Source organism: Mirounga leonina, unplaced genomic scaffold (genome assembly GCF_011800145.1).
Source record: "Mirounga leonina isolate KUSES-001 unplaced genomic scaffold, KU_Mleo_1.0 Mir_129, whole genome shotgun sequence".
Classification (NCBI taxonomy): Eukaryota; Metazoa; Chordata; class Mammalia; order Carnivora; family Phocidae; genus Mirounga; species Mirounga leonina.
In genome coordinates this window covers 50,547,011-50,567,482 of record NW_023270323.1, presented here as the reverse complement: position 1 = coordinate 50,567,482, position 20,472 = coordinate 50,547,011, and the positions used below count along the sequence as shown (strand labels likewise).

At 45.4% G+C, this 20,472-nt stretch overlaps 1 protein-coding gene across 2 annotated transcripts in view; it reads right to left on the bottom strand.

The window, feature by feature from the left end:
- Positions 1 to 8,911: 8,911 nt before the first annotated feature.
- RELL1 (RELT like 1) overlaps positions 8,912 to 20,472 on the bottom strand; it is a 63,369-nt gene continuing 51,808 nt past the window's right edge. For both annotated transcript variants that reach the window (XM_035005157.1, XM_035005158.1), the window contains exon 7: positions 8,912 to 10,974. The gene's annotated coding sequence lies outside the window, so the exon portion shown is untranslated. The remainder of the gene's footprint in view (positions 10,975 to 20,472) is intronic.

The following is a 20,472-nucleotide window of genomic DNA, read 5'->3' as shown; positions in this document are numbered from 1 at the left end:
CTGGGGGGTTTTTTGTTTTGTTTTTGTTTTAAACTCCAGAGTAAACCTCAGTTATTTTCAAACCCTCTATTTTGGAACTGGTGATAATTAAACAGAGACAAGCTAACATTTGTTTCTCCCGGTAAGCGCTTTCCCTGTTAATGTGTGGGAAAAATAAGTTGCACACTGATTTACTAAATTGGTAAGTTCCTCCGATGCAGGAGGTTATAGTAGACGGCTATAAGCCATCTGACCTTCAAAGCACCCTCGGCCACTTGAAGAAACAACACTGTAGACACCCCTATCAAATATGCTGATTATGGATGATTCTTACCTGCCACATTAAATCAGTCGGCTGCAGTCGACTACTAGCTGTGGTTTTCAGCTAAAGCAACTGTAACAAACCAGTGCCTTGTGCCTCCATCTAGGATAGCGGAGGGCACGAGGCAGGAACTCAATTTGTTGAGGGAATGAGGAACAGCTCCCCACAGTACAGTTAGGACACCTCCTGCAGCGAAGATTCTGGATGCTCATTGGGAGATTGTGGTATGTGGCCATCAAGGTATAAATGCAGGGCCACAGAAGCACAAGTCTATGTGAATCCAAGAGAAAAGAAATTACATCTATTATTCATGATTTTCACTCCCGGACTGCCCTGCTCTGTTTGAGCAATGGTGCTTTACAGTGGTCCATGGAAAGGGGTCAGAGAGTAGAATTCGAGGACTCGGTGAAGGTTTGGTCTCTAGACTGAGACCACGGGACTCCGAGGAGCTTAATCTCCATTTGAGACAAAACCCTCAAGAAAACCAAAGTTTGGGACCAAGCAATGGGAAACTTGGCTGACCACATTTTTCTCTCATTTTGAACTCAATCTTTAAAATCCTGAGGGAGTAAGAAAGGAAGGATGTGTGTTTGTATAACAAGACTCAGATGTCCCCCGGAGGTTGGCTCTGTAGCCATGCATTCCGAGCTCCAGGTCTCAGGGGTTATGAGGACATGGCACGTGCCAAGCACTCACACACACACACACACACACACACACACACCTCTGTAATCTGAAGAAATGGGGGTGGAATCAGTCTGTGCTTCTTGCTCACTGTGTGACCTTGAGTTTACATTTCTTAACTTTCCTGACCCTCACTTTCCCCACCTGTAAAACGGGGATCCTTCCTACCCCCTAAGCTGAAAGCAGATATTCTCAAATTTCAGGGTGCTTGTTTCCAAACAGCAGATTTCTGGGCCTCACCTCCCAGAGATTCGGGTTCCATAGGTCTTGGGCGGGGACCTGGCATCTGCATGGTTGGTGTGGGTAATTCTCCAGCCACACATGGAGAAACACCAAGATTATAGACTAGGAATTGCCACATCTTCCTGATCTTGCAGCAGTTACCAATAAAAAAAAAGTGTGTGCTCTTATCCCTAATAGAAGCACACTTACAATTACAATTAAACGTACCTCTTGAACTATGTCAATATACCCGACAAAGCAATATTAAGATGGATTAACAATTAAATATCAAAGTTTTAACACTTTCTTCCCATACCCCTTGGTTCTATGAAACCTACTTTGAAAACCACTGATTTAGAAGCTCAAATGAACTATCTATAAAAGCACTTTGTAAATAGACAAAACTGAAGTAGTATTTTTGACAACATATATGTGAGCCATATACACTTAGAATGCACACTTAGCCGTACACAAGCAAATGTGAAAACGTACACCCCAATACCACTCATCCTCATCCTTTGAACCTGATTTTTAGGAAACTTCTGAATTTTCTGCTTTTAAGGATTTTGGAGTAGTTAATATAAAACTGGAGTAAAACATGACCTAGAGACCACAAGGTAAACAGAATTTTACTCATCTCCCTTATCAAAACTATACATTCCCAACCAATCTGCACAAGGCAGTTGGGAGATAGGCCGATGGGAGTGTTTAGTCGGGATCTAGCTATTTTGAAAGCAAAACCATAACATTTTCTCTTGATGTCAGTCACCAACTTTAAAAAAAAAATCACAAAAATAATTTCATTTCCAGATCCTACTCATCCTTTCCAGAATAGTCAAAGCTACAGACAATGGTGCATATAAACCTTGGTACTCATATAAAAAAGGACAATTTCATAGGTCAAAGAGGGCTAATGGTCTCTCCCCATTAACGAACGTTCTTTCCCGGTCTTAAATATCGACACTTAGAAAGGAATCAAAAGTTTTAAATTACCCACTTACAAAGCCATAAGATCATAGGCTCTCAGATTTTCATGACATCAGCCATTAGCCAGGAGACAAGCCAAGGACTGTTACGGTATTTAAAATTTATTATAGAGGGGAAAATTCCTAACCAGAAAAATTTATCAGCAAAGAAACCATTTCATAATAATTTGCCAAACAATACAATTATTGATATAGAAATCTTATTCAGTGATAATTTATGGGAGCCATCAAGTTATGGGTTTGGGTTTCTTATAGGTGCAGATATAGCTTTTTTCAAAACCACCATTTGTTATGTATTTCATACAGTCTAAGTTGTGCATATGCATCATCTAAGTCCCACCATGACCCCATGAGTTGGAGGTATGATTATCCCCATTTCACAGATGGGGAAATGGAGGCTCAAAAAGCTATATAATTCATCCATGGTCACACAGATTGAACAACAAACTGGTCCTTGTTAAGGACTACATAATACAGCTTCCCCATGGAGACAACCATCTTTACACCCAACGTGGAGCTTGAACTTACAGCCCCAACATCAAGAGTTGCATGCTCTACCGCCTGAGCCAGGCAGCTGCCCCAACCACTTCTAATAATTTTAAATCATTTCCAAACTGAGTAAATCCTTTTCTACCTACATCATTAACAATCATCTCAAAAATGCAGTGTGGAGGCACTTCAAATTTAGTGTATTTCTTACTCTTAGGATTATTCTTTATTTTATTTTCCGCATTAGGACACAGTAATTTATGCTTCATTACAAATTTAAGTCATACTGTGTTTGAGGTGAATAGTTATGGCATTAAAACTGACCTATTTTTTTTTTTATCCTTCATCGCCCCAAGTAAGTTTTTATAAAATAAAATGCATTTAAGGCAAGACAGAAACCCTGGGAGGTTTGGTAGGTTCAGTTTGTTATTTCAATAGAGGATTGGTTTGGTTTGGTTTTTGTTTGATTTAGTCAACATTAAGATATTCATTCGTAATAAACCCATAAATTTTGTGATTTGGGTATTGTGTTATGATTCCAAGAACATGTTTTTAAAGATGTATTTATTGATTGATTTGAGAGAGAGAGCACACAGCGGGAGGAGCAGAGGGAGAGTGAGAGACAAAAACCCAAGCAGACTCCACACTGAGCCCGGAGCCCCACTGGGAGCTCAATCCCATGACCCATGAGATGGTGACCTGAGCCAAAACCAAGAGCCAGACCCTTAACCAACTGCGCCACCCAGGCATGCCAATTCTAAGAACATTTAACCCGTGATTTCTCAGCTAGATTCACTTGCAAATAAGAAATCAAGTTCTTTTTTTTTAAGATTTATTTAGTTACTTAGTTATGTTTTCAAGAGAGAGGGCTTGCGCACGCACACATGCAAGCAGGAGGAGGGGCAGATGGAGAGGGAGGGAGAGCAACACTCCCCACTGAGGGCGGAGCCCGATGCAGGGCTGACACCACCACCCTGAGATCATGACCTGAGCCCAGACCAAGAGCTGGATGCTTAGCCAGCTGAGCCACCCAGGCGCCCCGAAATCAAGTTCTTTTTACACTCACTGAGATGACTCTACGACATTCATGTCTTACCGTGAGAGTGATAAGATTAAATGACAACCTGAATAAACACAGAGGGAGCCATTACCTTGTTCGCGTCCTTATCTTGTACCCCCCGCGGCCATTCAGTATCAGCGCAGAGACTGGTATTTAGCTTAAGGTATCTAACCTGGTGCCAAGAGAAGGTCGGGACTAGTAGATATTACAGCTCCCCTCTTCTCCCCGGCCCTCCTACCCCCAATCCCTGCCCCCACCCCCACCCCCACCGCGAGTTCATCTTCAAATGTTAAGCAAAGTGAACGTGACAGAAACATCAAGAACCGACTCTCAAACGGCCACTTGCCTCGTTCTACGGCCTATTTCCCTGAGAAGGACCCGCACCCGGCACGTCCGCGGCAGGGGGCCGAGCGGGCGCTGCCGGTACCCGGCCCGGGGCTAAGCGCGTGAGCCGCGCGCGCGCACGGACCCCTCGCAAGCACCTAAAGGCCCGCTCTCCTCACTCCAGAGTGGGAGGACTGCCGTCCCTAGAAGGCAAGGTCGCAGAAGGCCGCAGGCGCCCGAAGGCCAAATCTGTACTCCGCCGGCAGGTTATCCCAAAGCAAGAGGAGGGGGCGGGCGTGCAAGGGCGCTTCCGGGGAGACGCCGCCGGCCGCCCGGCTCCCAGGCGCCTCTGGGCCCCACGGCCCGCGTGCCCACGTGGCTCCCCTGCGCGGTCTTGCTGTGAACGAGCGCCTTAGCCCCGGGGTTTTGTGGCCGTCCTTGTCGCCACAGAAACTCAACGCAAACGAGGAATGGCCTTGGCCCGTTCCTAAAACTCCGAAGGGCAGCCGGTCCTCAGGGCGCACGGAGCCTGGGGCCTGAAAGCCACCAGGCCTGCCTCTCTCCCCCGCCGCGGGGGTGAACGTGGCGCGGCTGGGAAGCCTCTTCCTTTCCTGGCGCCGGTTTCCACACGGCGGGGAACATGGGCGCCCCCGGCCCCTCAGCCTACAGCTTCGGCCACTTCCTCCAGCGCCCGCGGGCGCACATCGCAAAGGGGCTGCATTTGGCCAGGGCACGGGTAGAGGTGTCCCGGGCCCGCTTCGGTCCAGCCCGGCGGCAGCCAGGGCAGCCAGGCCCACGGCTCGGCTCTCAGAGGGAGGCGAAGAATTCCCCAGAGGAGGAGGCCCCCTTCCCAGAAGGGCGAGGTGGGGCCTCATCGAGCCTCCGCCGCCCCCTCAGATCTTTTTCCTCCCCCTGCGCTTCCGCCTCCTCAAAACCTGGACCCTCCCCAGCCTGTGGCCCTTCCGGGAGGCGTTGGACTCTGTGGTTCACGTCCGAGCAACGCACTCCCGGGCTCAGCGCCACTCTTGCACAAAGCTGGGTGCCAGGCCACTTCCCGGGCCTCGCCGGCCAGCTGTGGTGCGACACAGGCACGCGGAGCCTTGACCAAGTCACGGCGCGGGGCCGCTGTCCACGGCGGCGCCCTGAGTCGGGGCCGGACGTGCAGACGGCAGCAGGCACCACGACCTTGCGTGCTTTTCGACCCCTTGAATAGCCCTGTGAGAGGTCCTCTTATAAGATGATATAAGCTCAGAAAGGTTAGGTCACTTTCCGAGTGGCGGAGCCGGGATTCAAGCTCAAGAGCAAAGTCACATCACTTCCGTGACGGGACTCGGGGCATGGAACTCGAGTCACTCCCACCAGCACGCAGGCTAACACTCGCGGGGACACGAGCTCCCGGGTACGACACTGGTCTCTGATGAGAAAGAAAAGAAATTGGCAGAGTCAGGAAATGGGTGAGGAAAGACCCAAACTTGCACTTTTATGCCCACAAAAGAGCTAATGATAGTCTTTCGCTTTTAAAGGTAGACTTTTGTTTATTCATTCATTCGGCAGATAATCATGAACGCCTTCTGCCCGCCAGGCCCTGAAAAAAGACCGACAGACGACCCTAGAAGCCACGCTCCCTGCAGTTCTCCCATTCGGCCAGCAGAGGGGGCGAGTGCCAGCTCTGTGCAAGGCAGAAAACCCAGCAGGTCCGGACACCTGCTGATCTGGGTGGCCCAGCTGGGCTGGCCCAGAATGCCAGGGACAGAGCAGTCCCAGGCGTCCTTTCAGGTCTTTGGAGAGACAGTTAGGGGCCCCCGGGAAGATCTAAGACCAGTCCTGAAGAACGGGTCTGGGAAGATGAGGAATGTGCAAAGGAAGCCCTCGGTAGAAACAACCTATTCCACCGACAAAAAAAGGGTCAGAGGATCCAGAAACTGGCAAGGACCTCAGGTGCAAAACAGTCCCCTTTGACCACAGCCAAGCCCTCGCTGACCAGGACTGAATCGTGGGACCCCACTTCCTAGCCTCTATAACATTCTGCTGCCCTCAGTGGGAGAGAAGGAAGGGTTCTTCACCTTTTTGTTATACCAGATTAGGGTGGAAGATGCCTAAGATACCAAGAGTGAGTTGAGAAGGAAGTGCAGGAGCATACAAGGCCATGGACAGTCGGCAAATTCACTCGGGACCTGTCGGGACCGGGAGAGAGCTGAACGAATTATTCAAGCTGACGTTGCAAGGGTGGTGCTCTGCCTCCCTGTAGAACAGAATGGCTGCAGGCACAACACGTCCACTGCTCATTGCTCCCCTAAAAGCTGAGAGAGACATGAAAGCCAAGTGACTCGGCCCCACCCACTCTGCAGGGCACTTGTGCTAGAGGATCAAAAGGCTGCCCAATTAGGGGTGCGTGGGTGGCTCAATCAGTTAAGACTGTGACTCGATTTCGGCTTGGGTCATGGTCTCAAGCTTGTGGGTTTGAGTCCTGCGTCAGGCTCGGCGCTCAGCACAGAATCTGCTTCAGTTTCTCTCTTTCCTTCTGCCTCTCCCCTCACCATGCTCTCTCTCAAATTTTAAAAAAACAACAAAGACTGACCAATTAAGAATAAACCCCATCACGCCAAGTGACCCCTTCTGACTAAAATGAGGAATTTGGGGGGAATTTCTAACATTCTCCCTATTGCATACATTCTGGATTTCTTGGTTTTCACGAACTGAAATGATCAGGTCAGCTTTTCCACTTCCTTAACATAAGCCCTTATTGATCATCTTATTTTCAAGGCAACAACAACAAAATCCCAGGAAAATTTAAAACCCAGATCCAAGGAGGTACCAGAGTGAACTTTGCTGTGTATAAATTTTGAAAATTCTAACCGGGACATAAAGGAAAGATGGCATGCAGACAATGACAAATGACTCCTTGTTAAAACTGAATCACATCACCACGCTGAGGGGTGGGGAACAAAGGAGCTGACCTAAGCCCCGGGCACCCAGAGTTTTTGCTGGCTCTGTATTCAAACTTTATATGTATGCTAGGATTGAACTACGTAAAAATATTTTAGACAGTAAGAACCAGGTTTTCTCCCTGGAGACCAAAGTTATAAACGAGGAACGCAGTAAGTTTAGAATGAGCTCTGTGGAGCTAGACTCCAGTCAGAGTACCAGTCCCAGCTCAGGTTTGTTCTAAAGACAGAGAAAGGAACGAAGTGTGTATACACATGGGGTAGTAGTGTGTGTGTGTGTGTGTGTGTGTGTATGCATAGAAGCCTAGAAGCAGTGAGGTCCCTGCTTCCATGAGCACACCTACTATCCTGAACTTGGTTTCTAAACCCAATTCTACAGTAAAGAGGAACAAAGGCTCCTTGGTTAGTGGTCAGTTCTAGGGCTGAGGCAAGAAAAATGCAAGATGACAAGATGAGCCTGGAGCATCTTGAGTTCCACAAAGTGAGAATGAGCCAAAGGGTAAAAGAAAAAGGAAGAGATGAAGAGAGGAAGGGAGGGAGGGAGGAAGGGAGAATAAAGAGCATGGAGCCCTATCAAAAGGACACAGACCTGAAAGGACACAGACCTGAAAGAGTGCCCCCCACCACCACCACAGTCATAACTGTTGCAGGCAAGATCCACCAGTGGATGGTGTTGTGGGTTCAACTGTGTTCCCTAAAAAGAGGTATTGAAGTCCTGACTCCTGGTTCCTGTGAACGGGATCTTATTTGAAATTGGGGTCTGTGCAAATGTAATGAAGTTAAAATGAAGCATCCTCAGGGGAAGAGCAGACAAAGGCACGCACACAGGAAAGACAACCATGGAAAGACAGGCAGAGATGGGAGCGAAGTGGCCACAAAGCAAGGGACGCCAAGGACGGCCAGCAGCGGCCAGGAGCTCAGAGAGACGCATGGAACACATTCTCCCTCAGGGGCTTCAGAAGGAATCAACCCTGAAGACACCTCAATCGCAGCCTTCTGGCCTCCTAAACCATGGAAGAATACATTTCTGTGGTTGGGGGCCAACCAGTTGGTGGTAATTTGTTACATAAGCCCTAAGAAACTAATACAGATGGTAAAATTAATAAGTGAAAACTTAAGCGGAAACAGGATATTAGCCTAATCTCAAAGGATCTCCTCTCAAATGTTCACCGCAAAGGGAAAGACCAAAGTGAAAGCTGGTGGCCACGGCCTCAACCAAATGATCAAGGCTAATATCACTGGTGACAGGCACGGACATCACGTTCCCCTGTTACGTACGGGAAGGGCACATCGCCTCTGCGGATCCTTTCCATAACACAAATCCCCCATCGAATCAGGAGAAATAGCTGGCAGCCTGAAGCTGATGGGCATTCTACAAAATCACAGAAGGCTACACTGTAAATCATGGGATCACGAACCCCATGAAAAAGAGGAGAGACCATCACAGCTCAGAGACCAGACAACTAACTGCAGCGGGCGATCCTAGGTCATGATCAGCACAACGGGTGGGATCCGAACAAAGAGGCGGCTTGCTTAACTGGTAGTATGGTCCTGGGGCTTCATTTCTTAGTTTCGATCGTTGGTCTGCCATGATGCGAGATGTTAACACGAAGGGAACTGAGGTGAAGGGCACACAAAAACTCTCTGTACCGATTCTGTAACTCTTCTGCACATTCAAAGTGATCTCCAAATTCTAAAAATAATTATCAGGGGGTGGGGAGTGGTGTTACTGGGGGGAGGGGGGAGGAAGTGGGGATTGACATCCAGTGGGGATCACTGGTCAATTCAGACCTAAGAGATGAGGCACGGTAACATGAGGCTCAATATGAATCGTGCCACCACAACCACATTTTCAGTAGACAAGGCACCAACAGGGTGAATCGTTCAAAACACAGCACAGTGTGTTTAACGTTTTTATTTTTAACTCTGCTTTGGTAGTACAAAAGTTGTGAAAGTACAAACCAGACAGTTAAAAATACTATTGACACTCAAAATGGTGAAAAATTTTTTACAAATTTTTACATCAAGGTTGCAGCCAACTCACTCATTCTACCAGAAGACAGACCATCATTAGTGTTTTGTATAGTAAGTTGGTTATGGACCCCCAGTCCTTCCACAGAAGGAAGAAAAACACAAGCCCTGTAAACATCAGCTGCTTTGGGAACATTTAAGAATTCGTATTAGTAAAAAGCTTATGTGTTAAAACACTGAATGCTTAACTTTTGGCATGTTTGAAAGCCAACCAGACAAAAACTGCTCAAGTATTAGAAAATATTTAAAACGTACTCTCTTGGTATAAACACAATTTTAAATATTTTTCAGTATTCTCTTGCCTGTTGTATTACTATAAAAAAGTGCTCTGACCTGAATAAAATTAAAAAATAATTAAAGCTGAAGGAATATCTTACATTTTGTCCCTCACCATTTGAGGGCATTATACTTTTCAAGCCAAAAATGATGCCTTTTTTTTTTTTTAACTAAAACTATTGGTCTAGACTGCACATATAGTATTTACACTAATACACACCCCAAAATTCTTCTATTGCTCCTTTCTGGTCTTTAGCGGAATTTCTCTCCATACCGATTCCCCTAGTCCTGTGTGTAGATGTATGGACACATCACATGTACAGCTCTTATCAGTTGTCAGAAAAAATTCACGTGCAATTGAACCTACCATTCATTTCAAAGGTTGGAAATTTGTGGTTTGATGCCAGAAACAGAACGGAATGAGTAAATTGACAGTAAATACTTGAAATGACATTTTTATGGAAATCCTCTTTGGGGGTGAAATGAGAAAGATGCTCTTTCTCTCTGAGATAACATCAGTGCCCCCAGGCACCACACCCACACTGACATGGGGGCACCTGTAACTGGACGCTCCTGGCTCCCCGCCCCCGCCGGTCAGAAATTCGCCACTATGTCTGCCTCTGATTCTCGCGGGGGTTTCGTACACTGTATAGCTAAACAAATAAATACATAAAAGTGGGGTTTTCCAGGCTTCCAGGGGAAATGCGACCCTCCAGAATCTTTTCAATGAGCCTCGGTTACAGGATATGAAATAGGAAGTGCCCTCGGAAAACATGCCAGAGGAAGGTACAGGCCCATTTTACGTCGGAAGTTGGGTGTATTTGTTTTGTTTTGGCCTTGGGTTGTCAAAACAGGCATTTTGTTGTTTTGATTTTAGTCATTTTAAACTACTGTCCCCCTTTATTCAATGGACAAAGTAAGAACTGCTTAGCGCAAGTTAAAAAAAAACATACTCTCAATATTTTATCAGTGACCAAGGAGTGGCATGGTGGCGGCGAGTTAATGTTGACTTCTTGGTCCAAGATTCAAAAGTCTGGCACCTGGTTCCATCTGACTCCATGACCAATTATTCAGGGCTAGACCAGACTATCTGCAAGGACCTTCCACCCCCACTGAAGTTTCATCTTTATCTTCTGTAACAATTAAATTGCAAGAGGATCTTCTTGCAACCAGTTGCAAAATGAGACCTACGGGTTGGGAGAACAGAGGTGCGTGTGCACACAGATGTGGATGCGTGCACGTGCGTGTGCATGCACGTGCACTCACAGTCACTCACACATCAACATCCCCGAGCATCAGCTCAGAGTGCACATGAATAGTTCCACTGCACAGAGGGATCGTGCTGGAAAAACTGCAAGGTGTACCAAGGCCAGGGAATGGGGATTGGGAGGTACGGTGGTTGGGGAAAATTGAAATAATGAGCTCTTTTCTTCACTGGAAATGTAATAAATTTTCCATCAGACTTTTTAACCCAAAACCTGTTTCCAAGCAAACTGAATTCTGTATCCAGCATAGCACAAATATTCCCTTTTAGCTTTTATCCCCATGTCTGCAGAATCCGCAATAGAAACTGTATAAAAATTTTTAAAAATCCGCCAGGCAACTTCTTATCTTGTAAGTCTTCAGTGTCTTAGAACTCTTCAAATCAAGTCACCCCTGCAAGAGAAAACACAAAGGTAAAGCTTTCCAGAAGGTAAACACCATCGTATCACATATTCACCTGCATGGATATTTAAAAACACAGAGGAATTGTAATCTTTCCTCACCCCATCTCACCCCACCCCCCTGTTTTCCTCCCCCATCCCCCATTTCTTCTAGAATTCAGTCTAAAGAAATGCAAGTACCACAATTTCAAAAGGACCTCATTATCAAGGTTTTATAAACCAAGAAAGAAGAGAATTCGAGAGCCACAGTGGACTAAGGGTATCAGTCCGTTTCAACAGGAGTTTCTAAAGTGACCGACTAGTTGAGCGCTCTGCCCTGAGTCATGTATCCCTTCTTCCCGGGAACGTGTTCTTTAACTCCTCGGCCACATTCTGCCAAGTAAGGAGCAGTAGGGTGAACGTGCTCAGGCACAATGAAAGCTCTATGTGTCAGATGAGGCATCCTTCCCCAGCCACACCAGACAGAGTTAACTCTGGGTCTCTACGGCCTCTTGGCTGGGGCCTCAGGGGCCAATACCAGGAGCGCAGTGACGAGATGCCTGATCTTAGGTGTTCCTTGTAACTCAAGGCGGTGTTGTGGTTTTCAGTTCTAACAGCCGGCCCCTGTCACTGTCTACATTCTCCTTACAAATGAAGGCCCCGGGTAAACTTGGAAAACAGTTTTTTATTTTCCAAAGCTGTTTTCGATTGTTGTTGTTTCTACAAATGTCTCATCTAAGGGACAGACAGCTGTGTACCCGTTTACGGTCCTGTCTGGAAGCCGGGGATCACTCAGGACAGGACTGAGATTCTAGCGCTGCCTCTGTGTGGAAGCATGCACGACACGCAGGCCACCCTGCACCAGGTTAAGGAACGAAGCATTTTCCCGTCTGCCGACAAACGCTAAACAAACCTGCATGAAGCCAACTTGCAGGAATACAAGAGCAGAAAGTCAACACAGATATCTTGATTTACATGTTACTTTGTATTTATTTTACAGCTCCTTCTTCAGGATCTAGAGTGTGATATTATCCTTTTCTGTCATTCTGTCATTTAGAATATTGATCATAGTTAGAGAGACAGAGAGGAAGAGAAAGAAATAGAGTGAGAGAGAGAGAGAGATTACCTAAACTAGGTTTGGGTAAAGGATCCTTAACCCCTTCGCTAAAAAGGAAATAAAACATTGTCCCCTAAAACAGCAAGCAGGCAGTTTTTAATTATGAATGGAGACAATAATTCTCTGCCCTGCCTTGCTACAGCCTAGCGCGGCCGAAGCTCAGATTTGTGCTGTATAGCCGAGCACAAGCAAGTCTGGGAAGAGTTTCATTTGAGAGTTGATGAGTATGAAAGATGCTAGCAGGGGGAAAAGGGAGGAAAGCCAGAGGTGGAGAAATAGAAAAATGGTCCTGAAAGACAAAACAGTAAAAAAAGAAGAGCAAATTTTCAAAGCCAAACTTCAAACTAGGCCATTATCTACAAAAGAGGTGTTCGACTATTTTTATATCTCCTCCTTTTATCATCTGCTCCCTTAGACCTAGATTTTTTTGCATCAAGGAAAACAGGAAGGTCAAGGGCGAGGAATGTCAGGCCTAGAATGTAATGTTCCATCACAGTCAGTTTTTGATCCAACGGAGAACTTCCCATTTAAAGTTCTTTGCACAGATTTAACCGACTTTAAAGAGCGGGCAAGAGAGAGGGCTGGGCTAGGAAAGAATCTGGAGCAAGAGGCCTGGATTCTAATCCAGACCCCATGACTAGCTGTTGAACCTTGGCCCGCTCTGGAGCATTTCCTCAAAGGGGTGTGTTGGTGGTTTTACAAAAGATGATCTATGTACGATGCTTAACACGGGGCTAGCAGTCAGTACGCTCCCAAAGCTGAGTCATTTTGATCGTTCCCCTCATCCAACTGCCCTAAACCATCATGTTGGCTGCATCCGAGGCGGATTAAAACTGCACTGTGTGCAGTCTGAGAGAGGAAGTGAAAAATACAAATTTACAGAATTAAGTTAACCTTTCTAAAAACCCTATTAAAGCCACGCAGCACCGAGGTGCAGTTCTGGGCTCTCCTCCTTCAAAAACAAGTGCTTATCAAAAGGCAGCACTTTACCAGCATAGCTGCTATCCATTTCCAGGTAAATACCTCTTTTATCAGAATGACAATCCAGGGGAAAGAAGACACCACATAGTCTGTAGCTTGTAAATTTCCAGCTGTGACCTTAAGGCTGGGACTGGGTTCACAGGTGCATTTCCACATTGTTAAATTTCTCCTCATCGCGTCCGACAGTTGTGAACATACCCATATTGATAAACAAACACAGACTTTTAAATGGTATTTAACACACCACATTAATATTAAAAGGTGCCTTCCTTAAGGCCTTACAGCAGTCAGAAACCATGTGTGGCCTAGCATAAATGCCAGGGCAGGCCAGCAGCAGTGGGTGGGCTGGGAGAAAATCCTCCACCCACCCCTCATTCTCAGTTCCCATCACTATGGGATCCACCATATCGAACAAGTCGAAACTCTCTCTCTGGGGAAATTTGGTGATTACAGTCTTACACATGAATGCTCAAGCTGAAAGAAATTAAGCAAAACTTCCTTACATTTAAAAGATGATTCAGGGGGCACCTGGGTGGCTCAGTCGTTAAGCCTCTGCCTTCGGCTCAGGTCGTGATCCCAGGGTACTGGGATCGAGCCCCGCATCGGGCTCCCTGCTCAGTGGGAAGCCTGCTTCTCCTTCTCCCACTCCCCCTGCTTGTGTTCCCTCTCTTACTGTGTCTCTCTCTGTCAAATAAATAAATAAAATCTTATTTAAAAAAAAATGATTCAGAAATCCCCAGTGTGACCATTTCCCTCATAAAACAAGACTGATGCAGAGCAATTAAAAGCTTCAGAAAAGGTTTATCTGGAAAGAAGGACGAGGTCATTCTAATGATAAAGATAAAACCATAATGCCATGATTAGATTATGGTTCCACAGAAGCCAGAATACAGTGTAACTTTGCTGAGGACACTTAATGTGCCTTGTTAAAAAGGATTCTCTAGAAAAACTATCAGGTCCCTTTAAAAAGTAGAAACATGTTTCCAAAAACTAGAAGCCTGAGCAGATTAAAAGACACTGAACACTAAGACTACTCCAAGGACAGGGTGTCAAGGAAGGAAAACACTTCTCTGATTAATAACAGTAGCCGACATTTACAGTGTTTCTATGTGACAGGCACCGCCACGCTTAGCATTCCAGATTCGTGAACTCAAGCTTTCCAATGACTCCATGAGTCAAGGACAATTTCCATTTTCGTAGGAAGAAACTGAGGCTTCCAGGTTCAATCACTTGCCCAAGGCCACACACTTAGTAACCGCGAAGCAGCAAGTCCACAGCCCGCAGTCTGACCCGGAAGCCCACCCACTCATCCCCAAACTGCACGGACGCACCAGTCACCCCAGAGACATCCACAGCATCACCGAGATCTTCTGGTTCCTTCACTTCCCTGTCCCCCAGCTGTGTGGGGACAACAGAAGAGAAATGCAGAAATAGAGACCCTGGCAGGACCACTCTCTAGGCAAGTGGTCCTTGTGGCTACACAGGAGCAGAGAAATGATGCTGAAAACCCATATCCTACAAGGGGATCAGGCCCTGAGAAGATCCAAAGTGCACCTTGAATGAAATGGCACGACACTGAATAGATACAAGGCTACAGAATCACAGAGCTGGATTAAGAATTTTCTAGAACACATTTAAAGGAAATAGATGGGGAAAGTTGTTTACAGAAACAGAACTAAGATTAGGACAGTAATATTCCTATTCAAAGGCCTAGAGCAACACATATGTGATCTTTCACCAGTAACCCGTGATCCTTTGAGACTCGAACTTTTTTTTTTTTTTTAAGATTTTATTTATTTATTTGTCAGAGAGAGAGAGAGCACAAGCACAAGCAGGGGGAATGGCATGCAGAGGGAGAAGCAGGCTTCCCGCTGAGCAGGGAGCCCGATGTGGGACTCGATCCCAGGACGCTGGGATCATGACCTGAGCCGAAGACAGACGCTTAACTGACTGAGCCACCCAGGTGTCCGAGACTCAAACTTCTTAATTAAAGGATTATCTCCTACCAGGCTCTAACTGAATGCTCTGTGGTCATGTGCTCGCAGGTTCTAGCTGCTGAAAATGTGGGGACAGAGCTGCCTGCATAGGGTGGCATCTTGGCAGGCATAGATTAATGGGAAGATATCAGAACGTACTTGGTGTTTTGTAGTCCTTCAAATCTTGCTCTGGTCTAAATCGAGCATTAAATTTTATAAATTAATATTAATGCCTTCCTATTTTAATAAAGACTCCATGTTTACTAAAAAGCTAATCTAGGCTAATTGACAGACTCATGCTAATCTAGCTAATCAGTGAGGTCTCTTTAAGTTAGTGTTTCTCAGGATGATGGGTAGCACCTTCTTTGGAAGCAACTCAAATGTTATTAAAAACTGCCAATTCTCTGGGCTGCACCCATAACCTACTAAATCGGAACTGATGGGATTAGAGCCCAGGACGCTGCTTTCTTACAAGATGCCTCTATGCATATATAAGGGTTTAGCCATGAGATAAAACTCAGTACTGTTTGTCAACTGATAATAACTGTAAGAATTAAATTCACCTCCAAAGGGCAAAACAACACTACAAAGTCAGCTGAGGTCAAAAACCAAATGAAAGAAACCGAGGAGGAAACAGACATGACAGAAACATTTAAAGTCAAATATTAATAAAAATCTCAGCAACTCAATCAGAACTGCAAAATTCTGTAGTTCAGCAATATGAGACTGAAATATTAATTTCAAAAATCTTAAGTAACCTGAACTACAAAATTTCTGGATTATAGAATCCTTTCCTAACTTCCTAACTTCCTTTATAATAGTTTGGAACTAGAGTTCATCTCCTCTGCAGAGGTCTACTTTAAAGACCAGATGAGTGAGCTAGCATCACACCTGTTAAGGACTCACTGAGGGCCAACTATGTACAAACGGTCATCTGAAGGCACGACAGAAGGTGAGAAAACATAGTCTAAAACCTCAAAAGAGCGTGGAGCTTACAGAGGAAAGTTTAAGTGATTAACTTCAAAATGAAATGAGATGTGTCGTGTATCATTTCTTCAACAAAACTGGAATATGTTACAACTTGCTTTTTCATCTGATGATACATTAGTAGATGCTCTGCGTCTGTATACTAAAGTAGTGTCCCTCCTGGGGCGTGTGACAACGCCCATCTCCCTCCACCGTCTTCGACACTGAGTGCTAACCAGGGAGACCATGTGAACCAGCTGGCCTGGGAGGTCTCGGTTTATAGATGTTTATTCTATGAATAAATATGAATAATTATTTACAGTGTCCCTTTTACTCTCAGGAGAGTCTCATTTTGAATGTAAGTTATATCGTAATGCTAGTCATCTTTGCCGACAGAAAAGCAAAAAGTGATCTCATTATTTTAGTTTATATTTATGTGATTATTAGTAAGTTTGGGCATTTTCCATGTTTCTTGACCACTGCATCTTTCATGCATTGTAGGGGGTCTGCACCCAATTCCAGTGTATGTGTTGGGGGGGAGGGGCAAGGTTTCTCCTACACCACCAAGTGATGCTCGGACAACTGATGGGTGTCCTACAATTCAACTCAACTCTAACTCTATCTACCTAAGGATAGCATCAGATCCCACAAGTGGACTGCCTTCCACTTCACATGCTGATCACAAGTCCAGATTGTTACCTGTATTTCTGACCAACTGGTTGTAAGTCAGAGGTTCCCATGACCACCCCTGTGGATTCAAGATTGGCTCACAGGGTTCAGAAAACCAATTCATTCACTAGATCGCCAGTTTATTGTAAAGGATATTAAAGGATATAAATCAACAGATACATAGGGCAAGGTCCTGAACAAAGGAGCTTCTGCAGAGTTTGGGTCCTGGACATGCACGGGGCCCAGCAGGATGGCAAGGGGAAGCGTTCTGGTTCACAAACCTGGAGGTCCTCTCCTTTTGAGTTTTTATGGAAATTTCATTACATAAGCACGATGCATTAAATCACTGGCCACTCACTGGTGGTTGTACTCAATCTCCAATCCCTGTCCCCTCTCTGGAGGTGGGGGAAGAATTCCAACCCTCTAAACACATGGCTGGCTCCCTGGCAAACCACCCCATCCTTCAGTTACCTAGGAGCTTTCCAAAGGTCATTTCATTAACATAAAACACGACTTCTATGGTTCTCATCCCTTAAGAAATTCCAATAGTTTTATTAGCTCTGTACAAGAAATGGGGACCAACTATATATTTCTTATTATAAATCATAGTATCACACATTGCCATATTATAGCCCCTAGTTTGGGAGGGGGTTTAATAATCAAAATTTTAGCTTTTTATTATCAATAGTGAACAACTTTTTAATGTATATAGGTCAATGCAGGAAAAATAAAAATATTTGTAGGTATTTTCCATTCAAAAAGCTTTTTTAAGTAGCATAGAGAGAAAATATATATATTCCTACAAACTATATTATCTTCTTTATTGAATAAAGCCAATAAGAAATTTTGCACTCCTTACAGCCTTGAAACTTCTGGCATTAGATCTGGAGGTTGCTCTTTACTAAGTTATTACACTCATAGCAATTTAAATGTGTTCGTATATTTAGCAACAATGGGTTTCCCAAGTGACAATAACTGAAGACTTGTGATTTACCAGCCCCTGGGATGGTGAGATGCAGAGCACTTTATTCCAAGTAAAATGTACTTGACATCAAAAGTTACTCTCTATCTGGAAAAACCAGGGATCCCCTGGGAATTATTTAAATGCAATTTGGCAGTTCCCTATTAGTCTCAATACAGCTATGATTCCACGTCTACACTAAGCTACAGGTAAAAGACCTTAGGACTTTGACTAGTACCACCTCTTTCTAATAAGGAAAGCTAAACAAATTAGGCATTACCTCTAATGTAGGCTTGTGAGCTAGAGGTTCGGCCGCCTGGCTGTCGGTAAGCCTCTACCTGAGAATCAAATGAATAATACAAAACCTATGTCTGACCTGGCCTCACTGCGCTGCAGGAAAATTAAGAAATTTCAAAAACACTTTATTTGCTAAGTAGGGTTTGCCCGATATATAACTAATATCCAGCATTTGCCTATTTAGCACTTACGAAGTGCCAAGCAATAACCCTATGAGGCAGGTGATATTAGGTGATATTATTACCATTATCCCCACTTTACAGATGGAGAAGCTGAGGCATCGGAGGCTACGATGTCCAAGGTGACACAGCTAACAAGTGACAGACCAGGACTTGAGCACAAGGAGCCTGATTCCAGAACCTACACTGTGGAGTTACCTCAGCATCCTGTGTCCTGTTCTTATAGAAAACAGGCACTGTGACTTACTGAGGTGTTCAATGTTAATAGATTCAAAGCCTCAAGTTACAAATTAAGAAAAATTAAAATCCTGCCTATAACTATTGATTCCCTTTTCTTTCTAGTTCTAGGCAAACGTGTCTCTAAAAGCCTTTCATTTTCTGCCTCTGCCAAGGTCCTCCAGAGCCTCCAGAGCCTCCAATGCTACGGAAAGGACAGAGGTCACAGCCCCTGCTTCTTAAGTCCTGTCAAAGGGCGGACAGGCTCCCGAGGAAGAAGAGCTGAGTTAACGAGGGGTCAATGGGTCAACTTCTGGTCAAAAATAGGAGGGGCCTTGGAACCGGTGCGGCCCAGGGAGATGTGTGCAGCGGAAGACGGACTGCTTTGGGGGCAACTGACACCAAACCAACGCCAAAACCTCCGGGCCCCCACACTGTCTGAGTCTCGAGAAGACTGACAAGTGTGTGTGTCTGGTCTGTACCCACGGCAGGGCTGGGGACGAAGAACTTTGAAAGAACATCACAGTTGATGACAGTGAAGTAGGTTTCTAGGCCCACCAACACCTCTCAGATGATCTCCATCCATGTTTTGGAGCTATTCCCAATGACAAACAGGGCATATAACTTTTTAAAAATGTGTCCAGCATTTTCACCCCTCATGGCTCAATTGGCGGGGCATAGTAAAAACTCAGAGTCCACAGAAGCTATTAGTCATTACCTTCAACAAAAAGCAAGGTGTAGACAAGCATCCATGCTCTCATTGGGGGAAGAGCAAACGAGGGAGCTGTACATACATACATATGTGGCATAAGCATGTGTACGCACAGAATAATCCAGAAAGGATACAGAGGATGCCCAGTAACCACGGCTCCCTCCTGGGAGGGAGAAGCGCTGTAGATAGGGTGAAGATTTCTCTTATTCTTCACCCTGTAGGCTTTTATGCTGCTTGAGTATTTTATTGTGTGCATGTCTTTTTCAAATCTTAAAAAAAAAGTAATTCAAGTTCAAACACTTATAATAACCAGTTCACCAGAGACAGTGAGGGGAATGAACCGTCAGGAGTCCAAGCTCTGGAACCCACCAGCGGCATGACCTTGAACAACATACATAACTTCCGAGGGAACACAAGCAGGAGGAGTGGGAGAGGGAGAAGCAGGCTTCCCGCCGAGCAGGGAGCCCGATGCGGGGCTCGATCCCAGGACTCCGGGATCATGACCTGAGCCGAAGGCAGACGCTCAACAACTGAGCCACCCAGGCCCCCCAAAGCACAGTTTCTTCTTATCAATTTCTCTACCATTGCTCTCTAAGGCCAGTGAGTCAAATTAAGGGGCTTCCATCAACCTAAGGTAACTTGCTTTCTAAAAAATGTACATTTTGCCCTGAAAAAAATACATGCTATGGAGAAAAATATTAGCTGATGGGCAGTGCCGTAAGTTTCTCACCATCCTCTCCTTCCCTGGAGAGTTAACAAAAGAACCACAACGCAAAGTTGTGCAAATAATGCAGCCCAACCTCAGGGGAGCCCCCACAGGGACTCTCCACTACACCCCAGTCACCGGAGTTCAAAAAGGAAGAGGAGGAAAGGAAGGTGCCAAAGGTCAGGGAAGCTGACCTTGTGACCGGTCATGACACTCAGGAGGGAGGGAGCAGGATCCATGAAAGAGTCTTGGCAAAAAGAAGACTCTGATGCCAGGACAGAGCTCCAGCACAGCAATTTAGCACAGAAAACTTAGTCCACACTACCTCTTAATTTAACCGGCCCTCTGATGTGTACAGTACAAAGAACTTAGGCCGGCAAACTTTCCAACGGACTTGTTACTATTTCTAATTCCATGGGTATAGGGAATGGGTATGGATGGCGGGGACCTGGTAGGAGGGGAAGGGGTATGGATGGTGAAGGTCTGTTAGCACAGGCAAGAGAATGGTCCAAATTCCTAAGGGACCTGCCAAATATCGATTGTTAAAATGTCATGAGAATCCAAAGCTCTAATATTCTTTTTTTTTTTTTTTAAGATTTTATTTATTTGACAGAGATACAGCGAGAGAAGGAACACAAGCAGGGGGAGTGGGAGAGGGAGAAGCAGGCTCCCCACTGAGCAAGGGGCCCAATGTGGGGCTCGATCCCAGGACCCTGGGACCATGACCTGAG